The sequence below is a fragment of the Gorilla gorilla genome, chromosome 22 (genome assembly GCF_029281585.2).
Source record: "Gorilla gorilla gorilla isolate KB3781 chromosome 22, NHGRI_mGorGor1-v2.1_pri, whole genome shotgun sequence".
Taxonomy (NCBI): domain Eukaryota; kingdom Metazoa; phylum Chordata; class Mammalia; order Primates; family Hominidae; genus Gorilla; species Gorilla gorilla.
The window spans coordinates 20,958,872-20,976,879 of record NC_073246.2 but is presented as its reverse complement, the minus strand read 5'-3'; positions in this window follow the sequence as shown (position 1 = coordinate 20,976,879).

The window sequence follows — 18,008 nt, the reverse complement described above, 5'->3', positions numbered from 1 at the left end:
GGGGATTTTATTGTTAATGAAAGTGGCTCTCGGCAGGAAGGGGAGCTGAGAAGGAGACAGGGTCGGTAGGTAACCCTCCCCGGAAGTCTGGCTGTCTCTGGCTGGATTCTTCTTCAGTGTTAAGCCATCAAGCTGCTTCTCTCCAATGTCCAACCATAGTCCTGTCTACTGGCTGAGTCTGGGGTTTGTATAGGTACAGGATGGTGTAGGGCGGGACCATGGGTGGTTTAGGAAAAGGCAACATTCCAGCAGGAGAACAGGGATATAAATTCCCACTTTGGGCCAGTTTCAGACTTTTTGGCTTCAGGTTGGGTTTTTGCTGGGTACCTGCCGTTTTTTGCCTAGAATTTCCCTGCCCCCGTCCCTATCAATAGGATTATGAAAGTTAGAATGTTAAACAGGCTTTAAATAGAGAAGTTGTATCTCACTTACCTAAATGCTTTATGGGAATGAATATTATGTCTGACTGGGGAATATTTTCCCTACCTAGCTAGTACTATAAAATAAAAGGCATGTAAATCCACCATTCAAGCTGTATTAATTGAATGTGCTAAATGGGAACCAGTAAGATTGCCCAAGCTCAGGGAGTGTAAAATAGAAACTGGAGTGCTGGTATAAGCAAATTTTCTGTTTGATAGCCCTATGTGAAATGTAAACTGCATCTTATGTCAAAAGCCTGTGAGTTCCTCCTAGTGATGACTACTGGGATTTTGAACTAGAGAATTTCTACTTGAGGTACATTTACTACCTTGCTATTATAAAATAAAACTCTAGATTAAGACCCCAGACTCTCCCGATGAGATGGACTCCCTGTGGCTAATAGAAATGCTCTAAATTTAGAAGTAGAACCAGACGCCATAGCACAGTCAGAAAGAGTGGCCAGGCGCTGTAGGTTCTCAGACAAACATTCTGTTTAACACCTCTGAGCTGAAACAGTTCCTGCAACCAGAGCCAAAATAAATTGCTACGAAGCTCCCCAACAACCATTTAAAAGAAAACATCTGACAAAGGCTTCTGGTTTTGGACTTGGAAACCACCCAGTCAGAGTTGGACTGTTTCAACAACTTAGAACAGACCAAGTTGAATACTTCATTTCCATAATAAAACTGACTGAGAACCTAAACAGAAACTTCTTCATTTTAAGCCAAACTCTCTATTTGTTCTTAGGAGCATATTTTTCTTTTATACCAGAGGCTGCATTTCCCCAGTCTACAGGTAATTTTTTAAAGCAAGTAAAGCTCTCTCTTTTTCTTGCAGATCTCATGGTCTTTTCTTAACATCGCTGAAGCTACCCCTAGGACTGAAACATATTAAATAATGAAACTGGAAATTTTTATGATGTCTTGGGTAACGTCAGAGAAATGCTCTAATGAGGATAGAAATGCCCAAGGAGTTTTAGAGTAAAATAAAAAATGGTTTACACAGGAGCATGCTACCTGGGGAATGCAAAGGAGAGATGTTAAGTAACAGAAAGCTTCTTTTTCTCCAGAGCACATTTTAGAGCTTCATGAGGAGTTGCTGGATTCTATCGTCACTTGCACAGTGTCCTATAAACACCTCTCACCTGACTGGCAAAGAACTGCTTAGTGTGTGGAAGACAGTTCCAAAGTAAATAAACAACATTCTGTTTCAAAGGATGACACATTGATGAAAAAAAAAAAAAAGGTAAAAACAAATCAGCTTGGTGGGCTGAATAGCATGCTAAAGAATTGAACAGTGACAAATGCCCCTGTGTTTGGGTTTTTACTGACTCATGAGTGGTGGTCAATTGCTTATCAATACAGTCAGAGGAGAGGACAATGGAAACCCGGCCTATTAAATGTTTGGGGCATGGCTTCATGGAACTTGGAGTGGCAGATTAGAGTAGGACATTTCCATGCCATCAGAGCAGCCTCCTTCCAGGTTTGGAAGGTAATTCAAATTGATAAGCAGATATCCTCATGTGCTTCTTTGAGGTGACTGCCTAGATCCATGAAATAAGTGCATATGGGGGTACTACAGCAATGCAGAGATGGGCTGAATCTGGATGTGTTCTTCTTGTACCCTCTAAGGCTCCAAATGCCAGTAAGAACTGTTCTGTTCATCAGCAAGAGAGTCAGAGACTGCACATAACTGTGGAATAGATTTCCTAGCAGGGATACTCTGAACATAGCTGGCAAGTAAGACTAATACTGGCAAGTAACTTAGCTGGCAAGTAAGACTAATGCTGGTGCCCCTGGGAGGTTACATATGGGTCTTGACAGTAATAGACATTGATTCTGCACTGGACTTTGCTTACCTACTGGTTGATGAAAATGCTCAGAGTGCCATTAAAAAAAAAAGAGAGAGAGAGAACACTAAACGTTACATGAATTTGGATAGCCAGAGGCCAATGATCATTTCTTCAGACCAAGCAACATACAGTTCAGCCAATAATGTACAGTAATAGACAAAGTGATATTTTTCTCAGAGTAATGATTTGATAGAGAGGTAAAATGAGCAATTAGAACATTGGTTGTCTAAAACAAGGGGCTGTAAAAGCATAAAGGGCCGGTTTACACGCCTTCACAAGTACGTGTTCAGACTCAACATGAGTTGATAAGGGAAAGTGGGAGTAGGGAAGAGGAGAGAAGAATGCTGGTATAACTATGCAATTCCTGCCAAAGGAAGAGTATGATTGTACTTTTTTCTTTCCCATATTACCTCACCATGGCATTACAGTAGAGAAAGAGTTTAATTCACTTAAGTCCTGGTATATGTCCAAGAACTGGAGTTATCACTCAAATTATTTTCTCAGACTGCTTGGAAGTTAGGGTTTTATGGACAGTTTGGTGGGCATGGGGCTAGGGAATGCATACTGCTGATTGATTGGGGATGAAATCATAGGGGTATGGAAAATGGTCCTTGTGTCCTGGGTCCACTTCTGGGTGGGACCACAGGATCAGTTGAGTCGTGAGTCACAAGTCATGCTGAGGTTAGCCTGAAAATCATCTCAAATAAACTCATGTTAGGTTCCTCAATAGTGATGTTATCTATAGGAACAAATGGGAAAGGCACACATCTTTGACCTCTGGCCACATACCCCATGAAAAGTAATAAATTACAAAATCTATGCCCATCTTTGACCTCTGGCCACGTAACTCCTGAGCAGAAAAAGTGTGCACAAACTATGTCTTGGTAGAGTTCAAACCACTCCCATAATCCCATTCTTGTGGCCTTTCATTAATCTTACAAAGGCAGTTTCAGTCCCCAAACAAGGAGAGGATCAGTTATAGAGATGGATTATGATCATCCTTGCTTTCAAATTAAACTATAAAGTAAATTCCTCTCAAAGATAAATTTGCCTATGCTCAAGAGTGGCCAACAACAGCTTGGAGGTTGGAAGCACATGGAGTTAACTATGCGAAAGGAAAATAAATCTTGGGGCCCTAAAATCACTAAGCTAAAGGGAAAAGTCAAGCTGGGAACTGTTTAAGGCAAATCTGCCTCCCATTCTATTCAAAGTCACCCCTCTGCTCACTGAGATGAATGCATATCTGATTGTCTCCTTTGGAGAGGCTAATCTGAAACTCAAAAGAACGCAATCATTTGTCTCATATACCAATGACTTGGGAGTCCCCTCCCCAATTTGAGTTGTCCCGCCTTTGCTTCAAGTGTCCCACCTTTCCGGACCTAACCATTGTTCATCTAACATATGTTGATTGATGTCTCCCATCTCCCTAAAATATGTAAAACCAAGCCATCCTCTGAACACCTTGGTCACATGTCATCAGGAGCTCCTGAGGCTGGGTCTCAGGTGTGCGTCCTCAACCTTGGCAAAATAAACTTTCTAAATTAACTGAGAACTGTCTCAGATGTTCGGACTTCACAACTATGTCAGATTTTGTACTGTAATGAATTTGCAAAGGCAGTTTCAATTGCTGAGTAAGTGTAACAGTTTAAGAAAGTTTAAGACTAATTTCCAGAGTGATTGAACCATTTTACAATCTGGCCAGCCATGTATGAAGCATGCAGTTTTTCCACATCCTCAACAACAATTGCTACCTTTTATATGGGTACTAATTTCATTCATGAGGGCAGAATCCTTACGCCTTAATCACTTCCCAAAGGCCACATTTTTAATAATGTTATATCAGAGTTAAAACTTCAACAGGAATTTTGGGGGGAAGACCATTATTTGAATCATAGAACTATCCCTACATCTATTTTGATGAAGTGTTTATTTAAATCCTTTGTCTGATTTCTAATTGGATTGTTTTCTGATAATAGACAAAGGGGACATAAGTTTGTTTGCCATCAGAGATTTCGTGTCTGCTTCAAGGAATAGATATTCTGGATTATTATAATGAAGACTGAATCTCTTAAGATAAAACATTGTTATAAGAGAAAAAAATTCAATCTCATTGGCTTCACATAGTAGGATCTGTTCTTTTAATTTATTTAAAATGAGTGTTTCTGATCAACGTGTAACTTTCCTGTAAGCTATGATGTAATGACCTAGGCACCTTTGAACTTAGGATTTTGCAAATTTCTATAGATACCCTCCAAACTTGGCATGTTTTCCTGCATTAATTGTATAGAAAGGAGAAAACATGGAGAACAATTTACAGAAATGGTAATGGTCTAGGCCTGAAGATGACATACACCCTCTGCACATACCCCACTGGCAAAAACTGTCACATGGCCAACTACAAAAGAACTTAAAGATGTAGTCCAGATCTCTGTCCAAGAAAAAAATGTTTTGTGAACTCAAAGAAACCTCTGCCACATTCCCTCTTTTCTAATTATTTATGCCAACCTTCTTCTCATACGTAGAGCCATTCAGCTGAAAGGAGCCGGGCACATTCCTCAGCCCCGGGCTCAAAACAAACAAGCCCAGTACAAACACATCCCATCTTCCCATCTCACCACATATCGCCATATATCTCTCAAACTTCCTGAGCCCAGTACAAACACATCCCATCTTCCCATCTCACCACATATCGCCATATATCTCTCAAACTTCCTGAGCCCAGTACAAACACCACCAGGAAAGTCTCCGATAAGGGGACAGCCATTCAAAGTTTTACTGAAAAAGCGGGAACCAAAAGAATTCCTTTGTTCCCCTGTAACTCTCAGGCTATAAAAAGCAAACACTCGCATTGTTCAGGGCCCTCTTGTATGCTGTGGAATGGAGGGACCAGGTTCGAACTTGTAGTAAAGATCCTTGCCGCTTGGCTTTGACTCTGGACTCTGGTGGTCTTCTTCGGGGAACTAATGGTCTGGGCATAACTCAGCAATTATCACTAACACAGAGGACCCAACATCTTACCAAGCGGAGTCTATTATCCTAGGTAATCCTCAGTTCTCTCCATTAAGATGTAATATTCATGAACCATTGTCCTTTGAAGTCTGTCAAGTTTTATCTTCTCTCAATAAATATACAAAACTAATTTGAGGACAGGATACCTATCCCCAAAGAATGGGAAGAGAAGAAGGCATATAGTAATCAGTGATTCAGAGAAATCATAATATCCTGGCAAGTCAACATGGAAAGTTTTCTCAGCCCTGCAAGTGGACAAAGTCCTGTAATTAACCCTATTTTTACTCTCTGGGAAATACTACATGGTCCCTTGTTTTCAGACACCCCTGGACAGTTTCCTCTTTGGCTAGCAATTTCATATTTATATACGTGTTTAGAGTTGCAGAGATGCCCCATTTGGATAGTATAACATTCACATCCTATTTATTTTTTGTGGCAAATTTAGAAGGAAAAAGATATTTTAAGCCTTAAAGAGTGAAATGTTTATTATCTCGGGTACATTGTTTTGATGGGAATGTTATTCCCTATAAATTTACCCTTCTTCTGATCTGTATTATTTTATTTTATTTAATGTGCCAATAACTATACCTAAAGTTCTTCCTAGCATTTATTGCATCCTTAGAATAAAAAATATCATCTGCTTTAAGACGTTATTATTTTATGTACTGCTAAGGAAAAAATGCCTGACTTATGCTTTCTTATAACTTATTTTATTTTATGTTTCTCGAAAGAATTGTTTGACTTATTTGGATACAAATTTACATAAAACATAATACTTGTGCATAATAAAAAGAATATATGAGTAAAGTAAACTGGTTAAATTATTCCTGAGACTCATTCAAAATTAGAAACTGACTCTTCTGAATTTCAACTCAGAGTTTTTCAACTCCATGTTCTTTCATGCCATATTGGAATCTGTGTCATCAAAAGTGTCAGTGACATAGCATGTTTTAAGAATGTTCAAATCATATCTTCTGCAGATTCAGGCCACAGAACCGAATCTGCAAGTTTATATGTGTATAAATGGGTAGCAATAGCCATTTCACTATTGCCATATGGCCAGTAGAAATTAATAGGTGCATTCTAATTCCAGAAATAATAAAATGAGCGAATCTGAATTTTGCCATTGGTGAAAATGGAAATCCTCCTCCATTTTATTACTTTTGTTTTCCCATGTTCCTTTTTTCTGAAGAGAAGATTTTCTGTGTTTTTCTGAAAACAGAAGATCAGGTAAATCTCCGTAGATCTGGGATTCTCTTTTTCTTGTTATAGCTTTCTAATAAAAAAAAAAAATAAACACCAACACACACATTGCACATCAACCCCTTTCATCCACCTGCTCCAGAGCTACAGGCTCAGTAGTTATGTGGCATTTTGCTGCTGCATAATAAGGTTTTTCACTTTTTTTTTTTGAGATGGAGTCTCACTCTGTTGCCAGGCTGGAATCTCAGCTCACTGCAACCTCTGCCTCCCAGGTTCAAGTGATTCTCCTGCCTCAGCCTCCTGAGTAGCTGAGATTACAGGCACGTGCCACCACACCCAGCTAATTTTTGTATTTTTAGTACAGACGGGGGTTTCACCATGTTGGCCAGGATGGTCTCGATCTCTTGACTTTGTGATCCACCCGCCTTGGCCTCCCAAAGTGCTGGGATTACAGGTGTGAGCCACCACACCCGGCCGGTTTTTCCCATTTTTAGCATCTGATATCAGTTTGCACTCACTCACTAGTTGGATGGGTTATTTATGTTCTTATCATTTAGGTATGCACCTGCACACTTTTAATGGCAGGATCTTACTTCAAGGAACATACTTCTAACTTAGTTAAGGATTGACATACACTAGCTGCCACTCAGTGGTTTTATGCTGATTTATACAAGTCTTCTGCAAGTGATGATTTGGGGCCATTTTGGGTCTTCATCTTTACCATTCATCTTTCAAATACATTATTTGTTAATACATTAACATGGTAAAATAAAGATATTAGCAATCAAATGAGAAATATTTCAAAGATAGAAGCCTCGAAAAAGTGTTCTTTTTATTCACTGAACTAGAACTCAAACATAAAGCCAGCCACATTTAACTGCATAGAAGGCTAGAAAATATAGTGTAAATACATGTTGAAAATAAAGAAGAAATGTGTTTGACACATAGTACTATCTAACCTAAAAATCAACTGACATTAGGATACCCAGAGAAAAGAAACTACCAAAAGAATAAAAAGAAAGTTCTTTAGCCACACATGGCTCTGGTATTTTGCTCATTTCTACTTAAAATAAGTAGGAAGTTTTTAATTAAAAATTATTTGTATTGAAAGTTATACATTATAATTAAGAAACAACGTAACTCTCAGGTCAAATTTTGGATTTTTCTAATTTTATAAAATCATTTTATATTCATAAAATAGAATAGTATAGATATATTTATCACGTGGCATCCTTAGATACAAAATAATTAGACAATGAGTTTAGAAATATAACTGTACCACCTAGTAACATATACCATTTAATTTTTATGATGTTAAAACCTGAACTTTAGCTTTCTTAGCTTTCTGAACTACTTTTTCTTTGGCAGTAAGATCCCTTTAATAAGCATGGTCTTTTACAATATTTTGGAGCAGACTTCAATTCCAGTCCGGTTCAGTACATAACTATAAGAACAGGAAAGCTGGAGCCCCACTTATTTGAAACGCCTCTTTTTCCCCAAATGGCTTTCTCTGAAGTTCCTAAGAACTTGGAAACCTCTGCAAAACAGTAATGTATAATACGGTTCCAGAGAATTTGGGGCCCTACCTGAGTACAGAAAAAGAGAGAAAGCTTGGAACTTGGCAAGCCTACAGGAACACTATATATTTTTATTTTATAGATGCTGTTTTTAGTAGTAACAATGACAGCAATGTAACAATAATGAAAATAATGTTTTCATTACTTTTCCCATAGCATTGAAACTCTAACCATTTTGAAGGATTTTGGGGGACAATAACTTTAATGTTACATTGAATAAAACATACATAACAAAACACCCATAGATACATAATTTTCACTGGGAAAATTTACACTATTTTATAAATATATGGATTTAAATGTATATGTTTCTTCTATAAAAAAAGTGTCATTTATTTGCCCCTTTAACTATTACTCGTTCTTATAAATTCCTTCTATGAATAACGGTTAACATATTAGGAGGAAGTATATAATGCAACTTATTACAACAATTAGTACTAAAAAGTCTTTAGCAAATGTATGTTTTCTGTTTAAACATATAGTTTTGGTCAATGAATAGCCTTTTGCTAGCCACTACTGGAGATAAACATTATGCCATTATGAGGTAACCAATATATTTTCAGGATTATGGAATATAATACTGGCTTAAATTCATACTTTAGTTGTTACAACTTAAATTTATACTTTAATTATTTTATCAAATGACATGAATGTCTCTTATTCACGACTATTAGAATTCCAAAAATCAGTGATGTTAAGATGTCTCTAAGTCTCATTTTGCATATATTATCATTTTTTTTCAAAAAAGTTAAATTAGAATATGGTTCGACTTATAATAATATTTTGGCATCAGTGTGTTCTTGACTAGAAAAAGATAAAAGTAGGTTACAGAACAAAGTGATATCAAAATATAGCTAAAAATAATTTACTGGAACGTAAACATATTTCTTATACTGTCAGGAATACGTTTTTCCTCCCACCCTCATTCCCCAATCACTTCTTCAGAAACGTCTAACGTTTTCTTTGACAAGAACATAGGAACTTAGTTAATACATTTTGTTTTGGGAATAGAAGTAACTAGTCAAAAGAGGGTAGTTATTAAAAAGATTAATTTTGTAGAGGAGAAAATAAAATATTAAGTAACTAATTGTACTGTCCAACCACAGGAGCTTAACAAAAATAAATAAAACAGTTAACAAATTTCTTAAAAGGAATGATGAGTTGATTTTTCTAGTCTTTTCTCATTCTGCTCACCACTGAGTCATGGGATTAATGTAAATGGCAACAGAGTACATCAATTAAGACACAACTATTCAGAGAGGTAATAAAACATAAGTGGCAAGAGTACATGCCCTAGATGCCAACATTGAACTCATTGAAATCTTAGAATAACCTCAACATGCTAAGTTTTCTAATGTAAAAGAATGTGTTTTCATAGGTTTGTCATGAAAATAAAATAAAAATGGAACTTAGGTCTGTGCCTGCCAAATGACAGTTAACACATGGTCACTACAGTAAACAAACACAATGCCAAAAATCACATCCCCATGCCTTGAGAAACAGACCTTCACGATTCATCACGTGAAATACATTGCGAACCATTTAGAATTCCGTGAGTCTACAATTATAGCTTTGATTATAGAACAATAAAATCACTTTGGTGCAGTGAAATAGCTCCTAAAACTATTTTGATGTTGAATCAACAGTAAAAATCGATTCAGACAAAACTCCAACATGAATATGTTTACATCTGTCCTACATAATGTTATCAAATTTTGAACATTAATGGGATAAATCTTCAATAGTATTGAAATATAGGATTTACCCTCTAATTTTTAGGATCTGTTATTGCACAAATGGTAAGATACTGAGTAAATAGCAGCTTAGTAACATCTTTGTAGTCTTACCTAAAATTCTTATTTAGAACATTTTGAAACATGCATATCAGTCATTCTCATGATGATTGTGCTGTTTGTAACCATGATTATAATTACAAATATAATAATTTAAAAACTTATCAAAGACCAAGTACTTTGCTAATTGCTTACATATTGCCAGGTGTACGTATTATTTTTCATATGTGAATAACTTAATAAACTATTCAATTTTATTATTAATTATTGAATTTATTACAATGATATGATTTCACTATTGCTATTGGCACTTTACACATGTAGACACAGAAGTATTTTCACCAGTTTCATAGCACTATTAAGTGACAGAGGATTAAATGCCACATCTATTGGAGTTCAAAGCTGTTATTATTATTAGAGTTCAAAGCTGTTATTATTATTATTTTTTAGTCAGGGTCTCCCTCCGTCACCCAGGCTGGAGTGCAGTGGTGTGATCACAGCTCACAGCAACCTTGAGCTCCTGGGCTCAAGCATCCTCCTACTTTGGACTTCCAAGTAGCTGGGACTACAGGCACGTGCCACCACACCCAGTTAATTTTTGTATTTTTTGTAGAGACTATGTTGCCCAGGCTGGTTTAGAACTCTTGGGCTCAAGTGATCCACCTGCCTCTCAGCCCCCCATAGTGCTGAGATTACACGTGTGAGCCACTGTGCATGGCCCAAAACTGTTTTATATGAAAGTACGATTACCTGCTTGGATGGTTCTAGTCAAGGTGATGAAAGTGAAGATAACCTCTTATTCTTCTATTTTTAAAAAGAAGCTTATGTAAATAAAGAAACAGATCGTATATGTATAGTATATATCTTGCTATTAATATAACAGACAATAAAATTATAACTAAAAGTAATTTGAGCCACTTTTTAAAAAACAGACCCCTGTCGCAACCGAGTTTTCCTATGCCTAGAAATGACCTGCAAGAATGGACAGATCAGCCCAGAGAATCTGGAATTCACACTTCCTGTGCACTCGTCAATCGCTGCCCATGTGAACTTTTCCTACATCACTCAATTTTGGCTTCATTTTATAACATTATTAGTTATTATTTGTTGATTGCCATGTGCAATGGATATATTGTGATTGTTATGTTAATATACATTTTGTAGAATTTGACATTGTAGATTACCTGTCCTTTTGGAAATTCTTCTCCAAAGTTATTTACAGAATATTTCTTGCTTGATTTAGGATAGACTAAGTTTCTTTAATGTAGAAATCAAAAAAATAATAGGTTTATAAAAGATAAACATTTCTCTCCCTCATGTAAGTTCAGAGGTAGTCAATGTTCCAGGGTCAGCTTTATGAAGTTGTCCGTAAAGCTAGACTTCTCCTTATTTATTATCCTACCATTTCCTTGCTGTTGTCTTCATTCAGGTGATCAAATCTGGATCACCTCTCTGTGTTCATGTTCCAGCCTGCGAGAAGGTGAAGAAAAGCCTCTTTGCAATAACATATTCTATCCCTCTACTGTTGACCAAAATACAGTCACATGGTCACATTGTCCTTTCAGGCAATTCAAAAAATACAGTATCCCGAAAGGTGGTCACAAGTCCATCTAAAATTCGCAGAGTTTCGCTCGCAAAAATGAATGGATATTGGGCTAAAACTAGCAGTCTCTGCTACACTCATGTTTTCATCTTTTCTTCTTAGAACTTTATGATTTGAAAGACTTGAAATTTTGTTTTTCTTTACTCATTCACAATAGAAGACTTTGTTTGTCCTCCTAATTCTCATTCCTTGTTTAACTTTTTTCCAACCCTCTGTGGTGTGTCTACTCCATATTTTCTGGAGGAAGTGCTAGGAATGACATTTCTTAGTCTTCATTACTGCTTGGTTTCTTTAATATTATACCATACATTCATACATGCATGGGGTTTGAAAAGTGACATTAATTAAACAAGCTTAGTTGGAGACTATGATTCTTCTACTTCCACGGCTTCTCTTTTTTCTTCAACTTTTATTTTAAGTTCAGGGGTACATGTGCAGGATGTGCAGATTTGTTACATAGCTAAATGTGTGCCATGTTGGTTTGCTGCACAAATTATCCCATCACCTAGGTATTAAGCCCAGAGTCCATTAGCTATTCTCCCTGATGCTCTTCCTTCCCCCACGCCTCCCCTTCAACGAGACCCACTGTGTGTTGTTCCCCTCTCTGTGTCCAAGCATTCTCATCATTCAGCTCCCACTTATAAGTGAGAACATGCGGTGTTTGGTTTTCTGTTCCTGCATTAGTTTGCTGAAGATAATGGCCTACAACTCCATCCATGTTCCTGCAAAGGACATGATCTTATTCCTTTTAATGGCTGCATTATGTTCCATGGTGTGTTTATACCGCACTTTGGGCATTTAGGTTGATTCTGTATCTTTTGTATTGTGAATAGTGCTGCAATAAGTATACATGTGCATGCATCTTTATAATATAAATATAATATAATACAACACTTTATGTTCCTTTGGGTATACACCCAGTTATGGCATTACTGCATCAAATGATATTTCTGTTCTAGGTCTAGGAGGAATTGCCACACTGTCTAACACAATGGTTGCACTAATTTATATTCCCACCAACAGTGTAAAAGTGTTCCTATTTCTCCACAGCCTCACCTGCATCTGTTGTTTCTTGACTTTTTAATACTCACCATTCGGACTGGTGTGAGAGGGTACCTCACTGTGGTTTTGATTTGCATTTCTCTAATGATCAGTGATGTTAAGCTTTTTATATATGTTCATTAGCCACATGTATGTCTTCTTTTGAGAAGTGTCTGTTTATGTCCTTTGCCCACTTTTTAATGAGTTTTTTTTTCTTTAAATTTGCTTAAGTTCCTTGTAGACTCTGGATATTAGATCTTTGTCAGATGGATAGATTGCAAAAAATTTTCTCCCACTCTGCAGGATGTCATTCACTCTGATGATAGTTTCTTATGCTGTGCAGAAGTTCTTTAGTTTCATTAGATCTCATTTATCTATTTTTGCTTTCGCTGCAATTGCTTTTACATTTTCATAATGAAATTTTTGCCCATGCCTATGTCCTGAATGGTATTGCCCAGATTTTCTTCTAGGGTTTTCATAGTTTTAGGTATTACATTTAAGTCTTTAATCCATCTTGAGTTAATTTTTGTCTATGCTATGAAGGGGTCCAATTTCAATTTTCTGCATATGACTAACCAGTTCTCCCAACATCATTTATTAAATAGGGAATCCATTCCCCATAGCTTGTTTTGGCCAGGTCTGTCAAAGATCAGATGGTTTTAGGTGTGCAGCCTTATTTCTGAATTCTGTATAGTGTTCCATTGGTTTATATGTCTGTTTTTGTACCAGTATCATGCTGTTTTGGTTACTGCAGCCTTGTAGTACTGTTTGAAGTTGGGCAGCATGATGCCTCTAGCTTTGTTCTTTTTGCTTAGGCTTTTCTTTGCTATGTGGGCTCTTTTTTGATTCCACATGAATTTTTAAATACTTTTTCTAATTCTGTGAAGAATGTCAATGGCAACTTAATGAGAATAGCATTGAATCTATAAATTGCTTTGGACTGTATGGCCATGTTCACAATATTTATTCTTCCTATCCATGAGCATGTAATGTTTCTCATTTGTTTCTATTCTCTCTGATTTCTTTAAGCAGTGGTTTGTAGATCTCCTTGAAGAGGTCCTTCACTTTTGTTGTTAGCTGTATTTGTAGGTATTTATTCTTTTTGCAACAATTGTGAATGGGAGTTCATTCATGATTTGTTTTTTGCACATTGATTTTCTAACCTGAGACTTTGCTAAAGCTGCTTATTAGTTGAAGAAGCTTTAGGGCTGAGACTATGAAATTTTCTAGATATAGGATCATGTTGTCTGCAAACAAAGATAATTTGACTTCCTCTCTTTCTACCTGAATATGCTTTATTTCTTTCTTTTGCCTGATTACCCCATCCAGAATTTCCAATTCTATGTTGAATAAGAGTGGTGGGAGAAGTCATCCTTGTCTTGTGCTGCTTTTCAAGGGAAATGCTTCCAGCTTTTGCCATTCAGTATGATATTGCCTGTGGGTTTGTCATATATGGCTCTTATTATTTTAAGTTATGTATCTTTAATATCTAGTTTATTGAGAGTTTTTAACATGAAGGGATGTTGAATTTTCTCGAAGGCTTTTTCTGCGTCTATTGAGACAATCATGTGGGCTTTGTCTTTAAAGTCTGATTGTCAGAAACTAGGATTGCAAACCCTGCTTTTTTTCTGTTTTCTATTTGCTTGGTAAATTTTCGCTATCCCTCCATTTTGAGCCTATGTGTGTCTTGGCATGTGAGATGGGTTTCCTAAAGACAGCACACCAATGGATCTTGACTCTTTATCCAGCTTACCATTTGTGTCTTTTAATTGGGGCATTTACCCACTTACATTTAAGGGTAATGTTGATCTGTGTGATTTGATCCTGTCATCATGATGCTAGCTGGTTATATGGATGCTTCATAGTTTCACTGGTCTGTGTACTTCAGTGCACTTTTTTAGTGGCTGGTAATGGTTTATCCTTTCCATATTTAGTCCTTCCTTCAGAGCTCTTGCAAGGCAGGCCCTGTGGTGATGAATTCCCTCAGGATTTGCTTGTCTGAAAAGGATATTATTTCTCTCTTGCTTATGAAGCTCGGTTTGGCTGGATATGAAATTCTGGATTGGAAATTCTTTTCTTTAAGAATGTCGAATATTGGCCCCCAATCTTTTCTGGCTTGCAGGGTTTCTGCTGAGAGGTCTGCTGTTAGTCTGATGGGCTTCCCTTTGTAGGTGACCTGGTCTTTCTCCCTGGCTGCCCTTAATGTTTTTTTTGTTTTTGTTTTTTCTGTCATTTTGACTTTGGAGAATCTAATAATTGTGTGTCTTGGGGTTGATGTTTTTGTGGATCTTACTGGGGGTTCTCTGCAGTTTCTGAATTTGAATGTTGGCCAGTCTTGCTAGGTTGGGGAAGTTCTCCTGGATGGTATCCTGAAGTATATTTTCCAATTGGTTCCATTCTCCCCATCTCTTTCAGGTACCCCAATCAGTCATAGGTTTGGTCTCTTTACATAGTCCCATATTTCTTGGAAGTTTTGTTCATTCCTTTTCATTCTTTTTTCTCTATTTTTGTCTGCCAGTCTTATTTCAGAAAGATAGTCTTCAAATTCAGTTTCTTTCTTCCACTTGGTTTATTCTGCTATTGATACTTGTGATTGCATTGTGAAGTTCTTTTGTTGTGTTTTTTCAGCTCTAATAGCTCAGCTGGGTTTCTCTCTAAACTGGCTATTTTGGCTATCAGTTCCCCTATTGTTTATCATGATTTTTAGCTTCTTTTCATTGGGTTACAACATGTTCCTTTAGCTCAGCAAAGTTCATTATTACTCATATTATGGAGCCTACTTTTGTCAATTCAGCCATTTCAGCCTCAGCTCGGTTTTATGCCCTTGCTGGAGAGGTGTTGCAGTCATTTGGGGGAGCTCTTCGAGTTTTCTACATTGCTGCTTTTTGAGTTTTCTGCATCATTGCCTTATGAGTTTTCTGCATTGTTGCATTGATCCTTTCTCATCTTTGTGGGCTTATCTGCCTTCATTATTTGAGGTTGCTGACCTCTGAATGGGGTTTTTGTGGGGTCCTTTTTGTTGTTGTTGCTGTTTTCTATTTGTTTGTTTTTCTTTTAACAGTCAGACTGGTCTTCCATTGGGCTGCTTTTGTTTTCTATAAGTTCAACAAATAAAAAAATTGAAAACGTTGTTATATATATATATATATATATATATATATACTGCAAAATTGCTGAATTGAGCTAATTAACATACATAACCTGACATACTTATTATTTTTTTGTAGTGAGAGCACTTAAAATCTATTTTCTTAGCAATTTGTAAGAATATGGTGTTTGCTATTAACTACACATACCATGTTATATAAGAGAACTCTTGAACTTATATCCTTTTATCTAACTGCAATTGGGTATCCTTTGACCAAAGTCTCTTCCTTCTCCCTTCCTCACTTCCACTACTTCTTTATGTGGTTTTATTTAACTGTGACAGATGTGAAAGAGATTTAATGTCTAGTCCCTAGTTTTGTGGGTACTGAAAAGCATAACATCATGCATATATTTTATGGATATGGATTGTTCCTCAGCTGCTATGGCTACAGTTATGAGTCAATAGTTTTGAGAGACATGTAGCCATCTTTGGGTAATGGCAAAGGCAATTTACTGGTAAAGACACATTTGTAGGATCCCTTGATTTCCAATGAAAAATATAGTTGGTATTATACAATGTTGGTATAGAAATATATCTGAAACACAGGAAATTCATTAGGAGCTTCCTAGTACAGTGTAAGTATGTCCAGGGATAAAATATAGTAGCTGATTATATGAACCTCATGCAGGGAAGACCTGAAAGGATTCTAATTCTTCGAAAATTTTTCAGGTTACATCATCAGTAAAAGCACCGTGACAAGCTAAGGGATTGGTGAAGGACAAGAAAACATACAATGAACAATTAAAAAATTACATATACCAAATACAGTTAGTTTCATGACAAGGTCAATAAATGAAAGCTATAGAATTAACCCATACTCTTAATAACATGTTGTCTCTCTCTCTCTCTCTCTCTCTCTCTCTCTGTGTGTGTGTGTGCGTGTGTGTGTGTGTGCGTGTGTGTGTGTGTAAATTTTTTCCTCTGTAATTTTATATGAGGCATGTTCGTAGTACAATATGTAACTTAATATACCATTCTTTGATTACAAGATAGTTAGACTGAGATAGAGGAGAAATAAACACTTGTCAAACTGGTTTCAATGACTAATGATTATCTAGAGAAGGGGGTAAGCAGTCTTATCATATTAAGTATGGTCATATTATCTTAGGTTGGAGAATATGGCTACTGTTCGTTTATAGTTGAAAGTTTAGAAAAAAATTGTGTGTGGGGAGGGGGGATTCCAATTGGCCAATGTTTGCAAAGTACTGTGGGAATAAAGATTATGTTACCCCACTGTCTCCAAAGCTCCTTTAGTATGCTCTAATGCAATTTCATTTAGAAAGCTAAATATATTTTCCAGAGTCTCTCAAAACTTTCCTGTGACATAACTTCTGCTAAGCATATGTTTATGCCTGAGAATTGAAAGGGGAAAATGAGCATAGTTGATGCAGGCTGCTTCTGCTTTTTCTCTTGAAATCAATGATGCTGGTGACATTTGTGTTTGTCAGCGTGAGCTTTAACTTAGGTCTCATTAAATTTTACCTTCAAGGCTAGATTTTATCTTCAAAGGTGTTAAGTGCTAGGGTTTCTGCATCTGTTTTGCTGATATGAATACTAAGGTGGTCTGTGAGGCCACAGTTGTGATTGCAGCTTCCTGGCCATGGCAGATGCAGATTTCATGGCAGACTGGGTCTGTGAGTTTTGTGTTTTGGGAATTCTGAAAGCTTATTTTGGAGGCTGTTTCTTCTGGCATTGTAGCAATTGTGTGCCTCACAACATCTAATTGTCTTAAATTCATTTCTGGTTTAACTATCTAGCTCTGTTGCTCTACTATCTCTAATTTTTAATTATTAATTCTTTTTTTTTTTTTTTTGAGAGGGAGTCTGGCTCTTTCACCCCAGGCCAGACTGCAGTGGTGCTATCTCGGCTCACTGCACGCTCCGCCTCCCAGTTTCACGCCATTCTCCTGCCTCAGCCTCCTGAGTAGCTGGGACTACAGGTGCCCACCACCACGCCCAGCTAATTTTTTGTATTTTTAGTAGAGACGGAGTTTCACCGTGTTGGCCAGGATGGTCTCGATCTCTTGACCTCGTGATCTGCCCGCCTCGGCCTCCCACAGTGCTGGGATTACAGGCGTGAGCCACTGCGCCCGGCCTATTAATTCTTCAAGTTGTAATCTGCAGAATATTCTAGTCTCCTTTTCAGCATTCTAGGGAACATTTGTTTTGTATTTCAAACCATGCATCAGGTAAACATCATGCAGGTATCTTTAACTTGTCAGTGTTTCCTGATATTAACTAGAATATAATCAACAGTAGTGTACATGAAGGTCAATTATTTTAAAATAAAACAAAAACCCATGGCTTAAGTTAAATCTTCTTACATGAAAAGTCTTTGTAAATGGTGTTAAATATAAAAATTA